A 12500-nucleotide genomic window follows, 5' to 3' on the forward strand; every position below is an offset into this window, starting at 1 on the left:
CTCTATCCTGGTGAAAAATAAGGAAAGGCTGCACTGCCATTAATGCTTGTAACTCGGATACTCTTCTTGCTGAAGTGATTGCCAGAAGGAAAGCAGTTTTCCAAGATAAAAACTGTAAGTCTGCTGATGCTGCTGGTTCAAAAGGAGGTAGTGTCAATTTTTCCAGCACAAAATTGAGATCCCATGCAGGCAGAGGGGGTCTCCTTGGAGGTTTAACATTTTTGATCCCTCTCAAAAATTGTCTGAGAAGAGGGTGAGAGAAGATAGGAGGATCCATATTGTATTCTGCTGAAATTGCTGAAGCATGAATCTTAATGGAAGAGTAGGACAGGCCATTGTGGAACAATTCTGCTAAGTATTCTAGGATGTGTGCTAGGTTTGCCACTGTGACATCTGTGCCCTTTGATGTGCTCCAAATGAGGAATCTCTTCCATTTAGCTGAGTATGTCTTCCTTGTGGAGGGTCTGCGAGCCTCCAGGATAATGTCCTTGACCCTCTGAGATAAGACAGTTTGGTTTGGTTTTAAGCAATTTTCCAGGCAGTTATTTGCAGTGTTTTCAAGTTTGGATGCAGGGTCTTGAAATTGTTCTGCGTTAGAAGAAGAGGCCATAGGGGTAGAGGCCATGAGTTCACCTGAGACATGCTTCTCAGTAGCTGATACCAGTGCTGTCTTGGCCAGTCCGGAACTATTAGTATCACCTTTGGCTGTTCCTCCCTGATCTTCAGTAGAACCTTGTACATCAATGGGAGAGGTGGAAATGCATACACTGTTAGGGCATTCCAGCTGAAAGAGAGAGAGTCCACCCTCCAGGCTTGTGGGTGGTATGTCCTTGAGCAGAATTTCTTCAGTTGGTGGTTGAGTGGGGAGGCGAACAGATCTATCTCTGGCATTCCCCATTTCTTTGTTATGAGTTTGAAGATGTCTGGATGCAGCATCCATTCGTGAGCATCCGTGGTACTTCTGCTTAAGCTGTCTGCTAGTGAATTCTCTTTTCCTGGTACGAATTTGGCCTGCAGCTGGATATTGAGATTCAGGCCTAGGTTCCACAGATCCATTGCCATCCGGCATAGAGGGTAGGAATGCGTGCCTCCCTGTTTGTTTATGTACCACATGACTGTGGTGTTGTCTGTCCTTATCAGCAGATGTCCTTGCTGGAGGAATGGTTTGAATGCCTCGATTGCATGCTTCACTGCCAGCATCTTCTTTTGGTTTATGTGCAAGTTTAGCTGGCCTTGAGACCATAGGCCTTGGATACATTTGTCCTCCATGTGTGCTCCCCATCCTAGGTCTGAGGCGTCCGTGGTGATGGTCTGCCTTGGTTTTGGTTTGTTGAAAGGCAACCCTCTGTTGGACTGGCAGGCCTGAGCCCACCGCAGGAATTCCTTTTGAAGGCATGGAATGATTGGTATCATGGTTTCTAGACTGTGCCTGTGTTGAGACCATACATTCCTTAGGTACCATTGTAATTTCCTCATATGCAACCTGGCATGCGGGATCAAGATTATGCAGGATGCCATGTAACCCAGGGCCTGCAGGACTTTCCTTGCAGTAAGCTGAGCTTGTCTTGTCAAAGTCATGAAGTAATCTGGAAGTTGTTTTTGTTTTTCTTCTGTGAGAAAAGCCATCTGAGTTATTGTGTCCAGATCCACACCCAAAAAGGTTATCCTTTGGGATGGCAGTAGTCTTGACTTTTGGATGTTGACTGTGTATCCCAAGGCCTGTAACAGGTGTATGACATAGGCCAAATCCTTTATCAATTTTGTCTTGTTGTCCGCTTGTATTAGGCAGTCGTCCAGGTATGGGTAGATTTGAATTCCCTGAAGTCTGCAATGTGTAATTACTGATGCCAGGCATTTCGTGAATACTCTGAGCGCAGTAGATAAGCCAAAGGGTAATGCTGAGAATTGATAATGCTCTGATCCTGCAAGAAATCTGAGGTGTCTTCTGCAATCTGGTCAGATAGGGACGTGCAGGTATGCCTCCTTGAGATCTAGAGTCACCAGCCAAGACTCCTTGCCCAATATGGGAAGAAGTTGCTGTAGGGTCAGCATTTTGAATTTTGGCACAATGAGATATGTGTTCAGTGCGGACAAGTCGAGAATAGGCCTCCATTGGTTTTCTTTTCTTGGTACAAGGAATAGTCTGGAGTAAAATCCTTGGCCTTGTTCCATAGATGGTACCCTTTCTATCGCTTACATCTGAAGTAAATTGTTGATTTGTCTTAAAGCCTCTGGCTTTTGGTTTGGTGGAAGGTTTGGCATTCCGCTCCTTTTTGGTAAAGTGTGGAAGTGAAACCTGTATCCTTTGTCTATTGTTTGCAATGTCCATGTGTCCTTTGTAATGCAATGCCAGTTTTTTGAGAATAAAGCCAGCTTTCCGCCCAAGGGAGCTTCCAGTTGTTCCCTGGTAGGCGGAATCAGAGTCAAGTCATTGTGTCTGTCCTGTGGTAGTGGTTGTAGTTGCAGCTGTGGCACTACTCCTCTGGTTGGCAGGCTGCCACTGACGGCCCCTGTAGGCACCCTTTGATTGACTTCTGCCTCTAGGGCGTCTATTCCTGCCCCTCTCTGCTCTGGAGGTGTCTGGAAAGGACCAATTCTTTGAAGGCCAGTTTCTGCTGAACCTCGGAGGTTGGACCTGCAGAAATTCCTTTACGGTTTGCACAGATTTTGCTTTTTCTTCCACTTTCTTTAGAATCTCCTGTGCAGGGGAGCCAAATAAACTTTGTTTCTCCATTGGAGCATCTAGGAGTTTAGCCTTGACATGGTCTGGCAAGGATTGCTCTTTTAGCCAAGCATGCCTACGAATTACTGCCCCAGTCATAGCTGATCTAAATGAAGCCTCCAGTGCATCATAGCCACATTTTAAGAAATGATTACTGACCTGCTGAGAGTTGTGTACCAAATCCTGAAGGGATTTACGGTCTAAAGGTTCAGGAGAAGAAAGCTCTTATTCAGCTGATCTAACAAATATTCTTGGTACTGTATCATATGGAATTGACAGTTTAATGCCCTGGCAGAAAGAGTAGCAGATGTATAAACCTTTTTACCCCATCTCTCTAATGCTCTAGACTCTCTTTCAGAGGGTAGGGGATTTTTGGCAGTGGCAGCTGCAACACCTTTTGGGCCCTGAGAAATAGTTTCTGGGTCTGCAGCATGGGCTTTATACAGGTGGAAGTGAGAATCCGGGACCCTGTAATATCTGTCAGGTTTGGCAGGGGCCGGGGGAAGAGAATCAGGTGCAGAACTGACATCATTATACACATCATCAATTACAGTTAGCACTGGTGGTATGGCTAAGGGCCTATGCTGGGGCAAATGTAAAAATGTCCTTAATCTTTTTCTAGAATCAGAAAAATCCTGACCCTGCCATTGAAAGTGTTCCCTCATTGAGTGCAAAGTCTCCCCAAAGGAAAATTCTTCAGGAGGGGAGGCCGAAGGAATAGAGTCTTCTGCATCTGAATCCTCATAAGGCAAATAGGCCCCTTCCTGATGGTCTGATAAATCAGATCCATCCGTGGAGTAATCAGAGGAGAGAGGTTCAGAGGGTTCAGTCCTAGGCCTTTTGTCAGGTGGAGGTTGGGAGGCCCTGTCTGGGTGAGGTTGGGAACCCCTAATTAAGGATACAAGGTCCTCAGCAAGACTGAGAATCTGAGAACTTGAGGAAGGCCTCTGTGAAGTAGATTTGGCAGGTAAAGCTTTTGAAAGTTTGGCAGCTTTAGCCCTGGAGAAGGCCTTAATAGACATAGAAGCTGGGGGCCTAGCTGCCCCACGTGCAGGTGTAGAAATGTCCAATGGAATGGTGTCAGACAATTCTTGAGCGTTAGCTTCGGTAGGGATTTCTGAAGCCAACTCAGCCGGGGCCTCTCTGGCCTCGGTTGTCGGGGGTATGGTTTCGATCGTAGTAAGAACCGAGCCGAAACCGAGACACTCGCGGTAGGCCTAACCGTGGTTTCAGCCAACCCCGCGAGCAGCGAGTGTCGGTCCTTTTCCCTGCGTTTTTTGGCCATATGCGTAGTCGGAGTCTCCGACGGCATTTTATATGCAAAAGCGGACCCGAAAAATTCTTCTGCAAACACGGACCGACGTCTAAGAGTCCGTCGGTTGAAGGAGGCACAGGCTAAACAAGATGATACGTCGTGGTCTGGGCCTAAGCAAGGAAGGCAGTAAGAATGGAAATCCTTATGAGGTATTTGTTTCCCACAAGTTAAACAATTATTTACTTTGTCTGACATCGGCTGAGGCAAGAAAGAGTCCCCAACGGGGTACTTAGCTTTTCAAGTCTTCGGTAGCTGAAATCTCTGGATCTGACCGACCGGCACTTGCGAACAGCTTCTGCTTCGGGCACCGCGTGGCAAGAAAGACTGAGGAAAATGGTGTCGGCTGATGCCTTTATACCCCAGAAGCTCTGACGTCGGGGAAAGTGCGACATCAGCCGAGGCCAGACCCAGACTTTGGAATCCGGCCGACCGAAGGGCTGCCTGAGGCAGGACAACCCATATGTTATGACTGCAGATGCATCCTTGAAGGACATCTGCTGTTTCACTTTCAACAGGAAAAGCAAGTACAGAAGAAAAATAATCAAAAAGCATTTTTTTGTTTTGTTTTAAAAATCTCCAGACCAAGCTATTCTTTCCAAGCATTTACACATCAGACAAGCAGCTGAAGTAATTATTTAAACAAAAAAAAAAAAAAAAAAACACATGAGTTGTGACTTGAGTCATTTGCCATTACCTGCAGGCATGAAGCATTACTGCATGCAGTGACTGTTCCATTTCATAGCACAGACTTCAGGAAAGCATCACCTACAGCTCATGGAATGTGATTCTTCCCACACTATCCTAAAACGTCCCCCCTAATCCTTTTGTTAAGCTGTAGCCACAGGTTCCACAGGGATCTTGCAGCCTGTGATTACTGCTTCTGTAAAGAAAGAGGACGTTCCGTCCCACGCTTACCTGCTCACGCTGCCTGCTGCTTGGAAAAATAAAACTGATAGCACTGCTGCCTGTAATTCCATTGCTGCTGTATTCCTGCTCGCAGACAGCTTGGAAAAAAAATAAAAGCGTTACTGCCTAGTACTCGGTGCTGTATTCCTTCCCGCTTGCAGCCAGCCGGAAATAATGACGTGAGCTCCTTGAGCTCAATTCCGACTGTCTGGTAGCCCTGATGGCGCTAACGTCATCACGCACGTGATGACGTCAGCTCTGACAACGCGAATTTTAAAAAATTTTCTAAAAATGAAGCAAAAAAATCGGAAATGAAGGGGTGCCAATCTGGAATCGTGGCACCCCTTCATTTGGACCCCAAAACTCAGTAAACAGAGTAATTCTGTATGGTTGGGAGGTATGATATATATATATATATATATATATATATATATATATATATATATATATATAGATATATATATATATATATATATATACACACACACACACACACACACACACACACACACACACACACACACACACACACACACTCACACACATACACATGCACACACGCACACACACACACACACACACACACACACACACACACACACACACACACACACACGCATACATATATTATATATATGTACCAGTTTTAGCCAGTCTCACTTTTGCAACCTATTACAAACACTAAACTGAAACTTCTTCCCTTAGATGAAGTGGTACATTACTTCAATATTGTCTTCCTAGATACCCTTAACTCCACAGCCCCCATAAGAAAAAAGAGAGTTAAACATAACCATGCTCCTTGGCTATCTAAGTCAACTAAACAACTACTGATTAATAGAGACCGAGCATGACACAAATGGAGAAAAGATAAGACCCCACCCAATGAAACCGCCTTCAAAATACTTAGAAACAAAGCAAAACAGGCCATTAATCAGGACAAAAAGACTTACTTCTCTCAACAAATAAACACCCACAGTAATAACCCCAGACTTTTCTGGAAATCTGTCAACTCATTACTAAATCCTGGCAGCACCCAAAAAGTACAGTTGTGTACACTTACCATAAATGTAGATGTTTGAGTGTCTTCACTGTTGCAGTCATCACTGTAGGGTTCTTCCTGCCAGCAGGCAGCCCTTGGTCGGCCAGAATCCCAAAGTCTGGGTCCGGCGTTGGCTGTTCAGTCATGCTCCCTGATGTCAGAGCGCCAGGAGTACAAAGCCGCCAGCCGACACCGTGTTCTCCAGTTTTTCTTGCCCCAGATGTCAGGTGCCCAAAAATGAAGGCTAACAGTAAAACAAAAATGTAACATACAACAAACCCCATACCCTGTAGCAAATACACCTCAGATGAAGGGTGAAGTAGGAAACCACACTAATAAAAGTATAAGAGGGGACAGGAGGGTGGGTAACCCAGACTGCAACAGTGAAGACACTCGAACATCTACATTTATGGTAAGTGTACACAACTGTACTATGTTCATCGTGTTTCACAGTCATCACTGTAGGGTTGAATCCCAAAGCTGAGGTAGAGGGTGGTGGTTATAGAGTAGAAGGGGTGGCTAGAAGGCCCTGCAAGACTGCAGAAGCAAAGCCTGCCCTAGACTTAGAGTAAAGAGGGAGATTATAGTGCTTAGAGAAAGTATGCACTGAACTCCAAGTTGCAGCTTCCAAAATATCTTTGGTAGGTACTCCCCTGAGAAAGGCAGCTGAAGTAGCAGCGGCTCTGGTAGAGTGAGTCCTAATTTTTCCTGGGATTTGCTTTCCATGATGAGAGTAACAAAATCTGATTCCATGAGCAATCCATTTAGAAATGGTCTGTTTTGAAATAGCTTTGCCTTGGGAATTTGTTGCATAAGAAACAAACAGTTGCTCTATTTTCCTGATATCCTTGGTTCTGTCAAGGTAAAAATGAAGTTGCCTGTGTACATCCAAGGAATGCAAGATCCTTTCCCCCTTATTTTGTGGATTAGTGAAAAAAGTTGGCAGGTGAATAGTTTGATTTAAAGCCACTTTGGAAACCACTTTAGGCATGAAAGTAGGATTAGTCCTTAAAGACACCCTATCTTGATGAAAAATAAGGTAAGGTTCCACAGCCATGAGTGCTTGTAACTCCGAGACTCTCCTGGCTGATGTCAAAGCCAGTAGGATAGCTGTCTTCCATGATAAATACTTAATATCAGATGTGGCAGCAGGCTCAAAAGGAGGCAGAGTGAGTTTTTCCAGAACATAGTTGAGGTCCCAGGCAGGTATGGGTGGTGTCCTAGGGGGCCTTAAATTCTTTGCTCCTCTGAGATATTGTTTCAGAAGTGGATGCGAAAAGATTGGAGGATCTGTATTGTAATGTGCAGAGGTAGCTGAGGCATGTATTTTTATGGAGGAGAAGGATAAACCCTTGTGTAGCATGTCTGTCAGGTAATTTAAAATCAATGGGATATTAGGAATGCGAGGATCCGAATCCTGAGCATGCATCCAGGTGCAAAATCTCTTCCATTTACCTTCATAAGATTTTCTAGTGGTAGGCCGTCTGGCTTCTAAGATGACATCCATGACCTGTTAGGGAAGGGTAGAATTAATCATAGGCCCTGAATTCGCCAGGCTGCCAGGCTGAGAGTTTTGATATGAGAGTGCAGAACCTGGCCCTGGTGTTGGGACAAAAGATTTGGAATTTGAGGTAGAATCCAAGGAGGCTCCTGGGATAGATTCATCAGTGTTGAGTACCAAAACTGACGAGGCCAATTTGGGGCCAGTAAAATCATCTTGGGTTTGTCCTGCTTGATCTTTAATAACACCCGTGGAAGAAGAGGTAGTGGATGAAAAGCATACCCCGAGAGGTTTCTCCAACTGAATGAGAGAGCATCCACTTTCCATGCTAGTTTGTGAAATGTCCTTGTGCAAAAAATCTGTAATTGGTGGTTGAGGGGGGATGCAAATAGATCTATGTCCGGGCAGCCCCAGGCCTCTGTAATCATCCTGAATATCTGGGTGTCTAGCATCCACTCGTGTGGGTCTGACAGGTTCCTGCTCAGGCTGTCTGCCAGAATAGTTTGTTTCCCTGGCAGGAACTGAGCTTGTAGATCCACTTTGCAAGCTAGAGCTGTGTTCCATAGAGTCATGGCTAGTCTGCAAAGGGGGTAGGAGTGTGAACCCCCTTGCTTGTTTGTACCACATAACTGTGGTGTTGTCTGTCCGTATCAGTCGTTGTCCTGGCTGTAGAAAATCACTGAAAGCCAAGAGGGCATTCTGTACAGCTAACATCTCCTTTAAATTGATATGTAGGTGCTTCTGATCCTCTGTCCATAAACCTTGCAGGCTTTTTCCCTGCAAGTGGGCTCCCCATGCGTATTCCGAGGCGTCCGTGGTTAACACTTGGCTGGCTGGAGGCAGACTGAAGGTTTTCCCTTTGTTGTGAAGACATGCCATGGTCCACCAATGGAATTCTTTTTGTAGGCAAGGCAAGACAGCAATCTGTGTGTCTAGACTGTGGCAATGCTGGGACCATACACTTTTTAGGTACCATTGTATTTTTCTCATAAGTAGTCTTGCATTTGGTATGACAAGGATACAGGAGGCCATGTAACCCAAAGCCTGCAGGAATTTCCTTGCAGTTAGCTGAGACGTTAACGCTAATGTTTTGAAAGTTGAAGCCAGCTGTAGTTGTTTTTCAGATATCAGGAATGCCATCTGAGTTGTGTTTTGAAGAGCACCCAGAAAAGTTATCTGTTGTGTGGGTGTCAAATTTGACTTTTTTATGTTCAGATTGAATCCCAGGTACTTGAGTAGATTTTGAACAAATTCCAGGTGCTGGAGTAAGACCTCCTTGCTGTCTGCTTGAATAAGGCAGTCGTCCAGATAAGGGTAAATTTGAATTCCCTTGAGTCTGCAATAAGCTACTACTGGTGCCAGGCACTTGGTGAAGACCCTGGGTGCAGTAGACAAGCCAAAGGGCAGTGCAGAGAATTGGTAATGTTTTGAGCCGGCCTTGAACCTGAGGTATTTTCTGCACTCCTGTCTGATAGGGATGTGTAGGTAAGCCTCCTTTAAATCCAATGTCACCATCCATGCATTTTTGCTCAACACTGGTAAGAGCTGCTGCAGAGTAAGCATCTTGAACTTTGGTATCTCCAGAAGTATTTAAGACTGACAGATCCAGGATGGGTCTCCATGAATTTTGCTTTCTGGGAACTAGAAAAAGCCTTGAGTAAAAGCCTTGTCCTATCTCTGATTGTGAAACCAGTTCTATGGCCCTCATAGCTATGAGGGATCCCACCTGGTTTAATGCCTCTGCCCATTGGTGTTTTGGCAGGTCTGGCCATCCATTTGGTCTTGGCAAGGTATGAAAGTGGAATTTGAAACCTCTTGAAACTACATCCAGAACCCACTTGTCTTGGGTTATGTAAGTCCAATTTTGTTGAAAAAGAGAGAGTTTTCCTCCTAGAGGGGCTTCCAGGAGAGAAGTTCCTGGGGCCATGCAGGGGGAGTCATTGAGCCTGTTTTCTATAAGATTGAGGTCTGTCCTCTCCACCCCTGGGGGTGGAAGCACTCCACTGTCTAGGTCTGTAAGAGGTCTGTGTTTGAGCCCTCCCTCTGGAGCGCCTATATCTACCCCTCTGAGGCCTGTCCGAGCTGGGAAAGGACCAATTTTTAGTTGGCCAATTTCTGCTAAATCTTGGGGGCTGAACTTGTAAGAAATCTTTAACCGTTTGCATGGATTTTGCCTTATCCTCCATTTTCTTTATCACCTCTTCAGCCTTAGACCCAAACAAAACATTATGCTGAACAGGAGCATCCAGTAACTTTGCTTTCACTTGATCAGGTAAGTTTTGTTCCTTTAACCAAGCATGCCTTCTAATGACTGTGCCAGTGGCAGCCACCCTGCATGAAGTCTCCAAGGCATCAAAACCACAGTGTAAGCCATGCTTCCCCACTTGCTCAGAAGCATGCATCAAATTGTGTAATTCCTTATTATCTGCACATGCAGAAATGGTACCTAGCTTTTGTTTCATAACAGACAGCAGGAATTGCTGATATTTTAGCACATGAAATTGACAATTTAAAGCCCTAATAGATAAAGTAGCAGAAGTGTACACTTTTTTGCCCCATCTCTCCAAAGCTCTAGAATCCTTATCTGTCGGAATAGGGTTTTTTAGCAGAGGCGGCCTTAACACCCTTAGGACCCTGAGAAATGGTTTCTGGATCAGCAGCAGGATTTTTGAAAAGGAACTGGTGGGAGTCAGGGACCCTGTAATATCTGTCGGGCTTAGCAGGGGGTGGAGGAAAGGAGTCAGGAGTTAAATTAGCCTCAGAAAAGGCATCATCCACAATACCCAAAATAGGAGGAATAGCCAGGGGTCTATGTTGGGGAAGAAGAAGGAAATCCCTAAGCCTTCTCTTAGATTCAGAGTACTCCTGTCCTTCCCAGTGAAAATGTTCCCTCGTGTCATGTAAAGTTTCCTCAAAAGAAAAATCCTCAGGGGAAGAAGCTGATGGAATGGATTCTTCAGCATCAGAATCCTCATAAGGAGGGAAAGTATATTCCTGTTCAGAGGAAGACACTGAAGAAATAGATGTCTGATCAGAGGATTCATAATCCAATTCTTGCCTTGGCCTTTTGTCTGGAGGGGGATGTGAACCCCTAATCATGGTTAGTAAGTCCTCCGCCATTTTAAGCAGCTGTTTCTGAGATTTGGGTCCCGGATCAGAAGAGGCCTGGGCTGGTGTCTTTGATTTAGAAGGAGTCTTCACCTTTGTCTTTGGCTTTGCCTTTATCAGAAGCTGTGTAGGCCTGAAAACCACCTCGGAAGCCGGTACCTGCACAGCGGCTCTGAACCCATCCAAGGGAGCATTGTCCGAAGGTCCTGCAGCTGGAGTACTCAAAGGCCTAGTTGGCTCCTCGTGGGAGTCCATTTTGGCAATCAGTTCTCAAATGGCTGACGACAGGGGCTGCGAAAGCGCCTCACTGACGACAGCCGAACCTGTAGCTGGCTCTGCTTGTAAACCGTCGTCTGATTTGGACCTCGGAGGCCTGTCCTTATCCTTGCGTCGTTTGTGAACTCCGGTAGTCGGAAGCGTGTCCGACGACATTTTATAATTAAATCGCCTGCCAAAGTAGTGAAAAGCAAAATCGTACCTCCGCTTAATAGTACGTTGGTTAAATCTAGCACAAAACCGACAACTAGCTACATCGTGGTCAGGGCCTAAGCAAGGAATACAGTAAGACTGGAAATCCTTATGAGGTATTTGCTTCCCACAAGAAATACAATTATTAACTTTTTCTGACATCGGACTGGAGCAAGAAAAAAGTTTCCCCAACGGGGTACTTAGCTTTGAGAAGAAGAAGTAAGTCTTCGGACTGAAGTACGAAAAAATATCAGGAGTCAGCCGACCGGCACTTGCGAACTGCTTCCACCGCACGGCAAGAAAGACTGGAGAACATGGCGTCAGCTGGCAGCTTTGTACTCCCGGCACTCTGATGTCAGGGAGCATGACTGAACAGCCGACGCCAGACCTAGACTTTGGGATTCTGGCTGACCAAGGGCTGCCTGCCGGCAGGAAGAACCCTACAGTGATGACTGCAACAGTGAAACACGATGAACATCCCATCTCCATTTACAGACAAAAGACCAGTTGAAATCACTGAAATATTTAATAAAAACTTTATTGATATTATCCTTACATTAGTAAATGCAGGCAATACCGCAACCTCTATGAACCCATCCACCATACCTCAAGGCAATATTGGTTACATACCATACTTTAACTTCCAACCTGTAGCAACCTCTCAAATACAAACATTACTTGGCAAATTGAAACCAAGCTCCTTATCTGCTGATAATCTCCCCCAGAATACCTCAGAATTAGTGGTAAGGCAATAGGTTTCCCAGTAAGTATCCTTATAAACCGATCACTCGCAGAACACACAGTCCCCCAGCTCTGGAAAAAATCAATAATCACCCCACTTCATAAAGGTGGAAACACTCATGACCCATCTAATTTTAGACCCATTTCCATACTGTCCCCTCTATCTAAAATAATGGAAAAATGCATCCACAAACAACTGGTTGAATATCTAACCATCAACAACCTGCTATCCCCTTCACAACATGGTTTTCGACCATCCCACAGTACCATTACTGCCCTAGTCTCCTTCACAAATTTCATCTATAACACCCTAGATAGTAACCTACTTACATCATTCCTGTTACTGGATCTTTCTAAAGCATTCAACACAGTCTCCCACGTCAAACTTATCCAGCAACTGCGATCACTAGGATGCTCTGATGCCACCTAAACTTGGTTCACTAGTTACTTGGAAAACAGACAGAAATCCCTAACATGGCAGAATAACCTCTCTAGCTTTCTCCTACATAACATAGGAGTGCCCCAGAGGTCAGTCTTAGGACCCCTACTATTCAACATTTTTACAAAATGACCTACATAAAGTTCCCTCTGACTGTACTACCATACAATATGCAGACGAGTCAACCGTAATCTGTACCTCCAATAACTTCTCTGACTTTCAAAAATGAACACAAAAGGCCTTTACATCCATAGAACTGTG

The 12500-nt window shown here is 45.0% G+C and overlaps 1 protein-coding gene across 4 annotated transcripts in view; it reads right to left on the reverse strand.

Moving 5' to 3' along the window:
* CUX2 (cut like homeobox 2) overlaps positions 1 to 12500 on the reverse strand; it is a 2130834-nt gene that overhangs the window by 2043622 nt on the left and 74712 nt on the right. The window lies entirely within an intron of this gene.

The sequence above is a fragment of the Protopterus annectens genome, chromosome 4.part0, assembly GCF_019279795.1.
Source record: "Protopterus annectens isolate FY-2018-M chromosome 4.part0, PAN1.0, whole genome shotgun sequence".
NCBI lineage: Eukaryota > Metazoa > Chordata > Ceratodontiformes > Protopteridae > Protopterus > Protopterus annectens.